Genomic DNA, 4,334 nt, shown 5'->3' on the forward strand with positions numbered 1-4,334 from the left:
TCTATCTATCTATCTCTCGAGCTAATTCTCATTGTAAATCAGTACTTTCATGTCAGTTATTTATCACGTTATCCTTTTGCTTTCTTTTCGTTATTACAAATTATTTTTGTATCACTATTATTTTTGTAAACTTTATATATTTTTGTATTTGTATACTTCTCTATTTTACATTCTTTTTCTAAATATTCTGACAAATTTTAATAAGATCTCTCAGTAAAATCGTGAATTTTGATAAGAATTCTGATAACATCAGCCCATAAAAAGAATTTTAAATGTAATATTATTGAATTGAAATGATAAGCTACGTATGATGTACTTTTATTTTGAAAACGTAGATTTTGAATTCTGCACATCTCGGATTTACTTATTATTAATCAGATTGGAATAATTAATAGTGCATTGAGTAAAATCTTGGACAATGCTTTTTATTAAGTTTACAATGAAATTTTGGTGAATACACAAGTTGGAATAAATAGATAGAAATAATTCGTCGGACACAGCACTTTTGGAGTTTCTAGAAGTAGTAATCATGTTCGTCGCAATCGGGAAGCTGCGCACAGGGACTAACGACGACGATCCCGGCGGGAAGCCCAATACGTTTTCGTGCCGACATTTCGCCTCAAACGCTACGTCGAAGGAAACCGTATACAATTACAGGAGATTGTTTACTCGTCCCGAAGAATCCGTTGCTCCCGAGTTGGGAGCGTGTTCGATCGCACCCCGTCGTAATTAAAAACTTGGTTGGAAAGAGTACTTCTGACGCTGAAATTTTTCTTTCTCCGACGATATTACTCGCGAAAGAGCGTAACTTCACCGTTCGTTCTAACGCGCCCGTTATGAAAGGTAAATTGAGCAACAACCGCGAAGACGAGCTCACCCTTTCGCGTCAACGAGCGCCGACTAGAAGCGGACCGAAGCTTATATATTCCCCTTCGGACCTCACCGTTCGCTTGAGAAATATTGAAAGGATTAAGCTTTCTTGATTAACATTCGTTAGTATTCGCGACGACGCTCGGGATAATGAACGAGCAAGGAATGAAAATTCAAAAGCTGCGAGATACGCGGAATTTGGGAAGACTTTTCAAGACGAGTCACGTTTTTAAGAGTATAGTTGGATAGTTTCCTTCGCCACGCACGGAAACGATAATAACTTTGCTGCGTTCTGGTCATTAAATCTTATTGATACAACACGTACGCGCGTCAGCAATCCCCTGGCGTTTCTCTCAGAATATTTCCTGTATACGTTCTTATTTCGAGAGTTCTCTTCCGTCGGAAGAACGAGGGCGGTTTCCCTGTCCTGTGTTTTTCAACCCGCAATCACCGCTGTGCGATCGTTGCGGTAGTTATTATGGAAACCTTTGGACCGTGTATACTCGTATAATGTGATGTCACATTATACAAGCAGCACCACATAAAGCCACATGCCCGACTCCAATTGCACAGCTACGTGAAACGATATCGTATATTTTTCCAACTCGAACGTCTCTATTCAAACTGCTATAATAATATCACTTATTTTGTTCGAGAGTTACATTACACGGCCGAATTCATCAAACAGGAAGTCCGCAAGGCTTCATTTTGATTGGCGTATCCGATTTCACGTAATAGCTATCTGATATACGCAATAATTTGGCTATAAAATCGCCCAGGAATATTAGTTTCTCAGTTACGTAATCATGACATGGCATTGATATTGATGAGAGATTCTAACGTAAACATTTATTATCATATGATATAACTTAAGATTCTATATATAAATAAGTTTGCAACTCTCTTAGATATGACAAGAGCAACAATAACTCAATCCTTTGAATTAAAAATAGCATTTTGTTATTTTCAACTTCCACGTGTATCAAAATTTGTATATAAATCAATTCATTTCTCTGGTTAATTTCAAAGTAAATAACGTTGATATTAATGTATGCACCCAATAAGTAAACTAAATTTCAAGTCAAATAATATTAATATAATGATTCAAATAATATATTTTCTTAAGTTGAAGTTATACTCTTTATTTCACTTATTGTTTTGTTAACAATACATTTAATAAGAGCAGTGATAATCCATGAAAATTATTAAAAATATCTCAAATTAGATATGATTTGGCATTATAAATTTAACAGTGTAAACGGCATTAAATAAGAATTGCTAATAGAAATGACTAAGTAAAAGTTCATCAATCTGAATTCACAATTTATTTTCTTGCATCTATATCTTTCAAACGTTTAAACTGCTTATGTCCATTTTTAATGTGCGTAATTTTTTACATGTTAATCTTGATTTGATTATGATTCTTTTTTTAATTCTAAGAATTAGAAAAAGATAAATAGCACGTTGAACCGAGACTAAAGTAAATCTACGTTGGTAGAGACGGGCATTAGATTGTATTCTTCGTATAATATAAATGTTTTATGTCGCTAAACGTTCATGCATTAACGTATGTTTTCACTGGATCTAATTCATTGGATTAATCGTCATTCGTCTAATAAATTAAAGAGTGTCAGCTAAAGGAGGAATAAACGGAATGATTAAAACAAAACTTTCCTTTGACTCCGCGGTAGTTCGCAAGTTGACGGGAAAACCCAGAGGAGAGCAGGACGGGTAAGCCACTCTAGCCATCTCAACATCCCATCGCGGTAACATCCGGCCGCTGATGTGGACCTCCGCTTTGCGGCATAGTACTCCACCCTCCCCATTGCAGTCATCCCAGTCGACCTGTTCTGTGTTGTACGACGCGAGGGCAAACGGTACCAGGAAGTAACCTGCTCTGTAATTAGCGTCTTCGTTCGCTTCTTTGACAAAGGACGACTTCTGGCCGGGCCGACACAAAGGAGCCGACTTAACAGGTACCATCGACTGTACCTCGCAATTTAGGTCAAGTTTATACTTGTTGTTTGTTGTGCTTGGAATAGTTTTTGTACCTCTACGTAATACCTTTTGAACCGCTCATCATGTGTCATTAACGGACTCGAGTACTAACGACTTCTCCAGCAAAATATGATTTCTCGCCAACGACGATACTATTTCGAAATAACATATGTTACTTTTTTTTTTTAATTAATTTTATTCAATAATTGTCTTATTAATTAGACAAATGTATGCTGTTAATGGATGTACAATTTCTAAGTTTTTTTTACATTTATTTTCAACTCTAAATCAGAAATAATTGGCACTACGAAAAGAGGGATTAATTTATGCCACGAATGGATTTAATCTCGACCTCCGGCATAGAAAATGTGCATTTGACGGTTGACTGATAAAGGCTTTCCCATTTAGGAGTTAAGAGAGATCTACATAAATACTTGCGCTAATTCCCGCGTTCTGCTGAATATTTAACGCCACGCGCAATATTTACACCGCGTTGCGTAGTAGTATATATTATCACCGGTGCGACATATATACAGAATTTACACAGAGATACTCGCAGAATGCGCGAAAAGGCGAGAAAGTAAAGATAGCGGAAAGAAAGTGAGTGCGTCATTATGCAAGCCGTGCGATTTCCATATTCTACATATTCACGCTCGTTACACATAACTTGCCCGCGATCCTGCATTTTGCCCAGTGAGATAGCGGTACTTTGTGCGGAGGAATATTGTACTAATATACTACACGGAAACTAAGTATTACGCCTTTACCCGCTACCTTGACAAATGTACCGTACAAATACGGAGTCAACTCCCTCGGATGGGGGAAATTTCTTCTTTTTTTTTTCACCGAGCACATCAAGAATCTTTCTCCAGTCGCTGCGAAGCCATAGTGATGAATAAAACATTCAGAAGCCTGCAGTTCGTGCCTGCTTCCACTTGGCTTCAAAACTCGCAGAAAAGCGTGCCCTGCCATTATATAATCCCTCCTCGTTCTTTCCGCGACAGCTCATAGATGAATACTTCTAAAGTACTAGCGATATATACCCAGATATATATACCCAGATAAGTGTTGCGTGTATTACGATTTTACACTACCTTTTTGATCCGTGTGCGGTTGGGGATCAAAATAATGAAAAGTTTACGAATAAAAGAAAAATTGCATTATTTTTCAGCGAAAAATATATATAAAAATATATATAAAATTTTCAAAGATAAATTTTTATTCGCGAAAAATGGAAATTACGCGTAGACAATTGTAAAATTGTTATCTATAGCTTTCGTTATTTGCGTTCTTTTATTTATCTCCACAATTTCTCCACAAATTTGCATATTGTTGAATGTATTTTCTTCCTCGACCGTTGCAAAATTCTACCGTTCAATCCGTTCAAATGGAAGAAATTGCGATCTCTCACACAGGCAGGCATTCATTTCGGCGTGGCGTTCCTTATGACGACGCGAGATTTATTC

At 36.9% G+C, this 4,334-nt stretch overlaps 1 protein-coding gene across 1 annotated transcript in view; it reads left to right on the plus strand.

Moving 5' to 3' along the window:
* The window catches only part of LOC108750630 (teneurin-a), a 487,296-nt gene that overhangs the window by 363,830 nt on the left and 119,132 nt on the right, over nt 1–4,334 (plus strand). The window lies entirely within an intron of this gene.

Source organism: Trachymyrmex septentrionalis, unplaced genomic scaffold (genome assembly GCF_001594115.1).
Source record: "Trachymyrmex septentrionalis isolate Tsep2-gDNA-1 unplaced genomic scaffold, Tsep1.0 scaffold37, whole genome shotgun sequence".
NCBI classification, from domain to species: Eukaryota; Metazoa; Arthropoda; class Insecta; order Hymenoptera; family Formicidae; genus Trachymyrmex; species Trachymyrmex septentrionalis.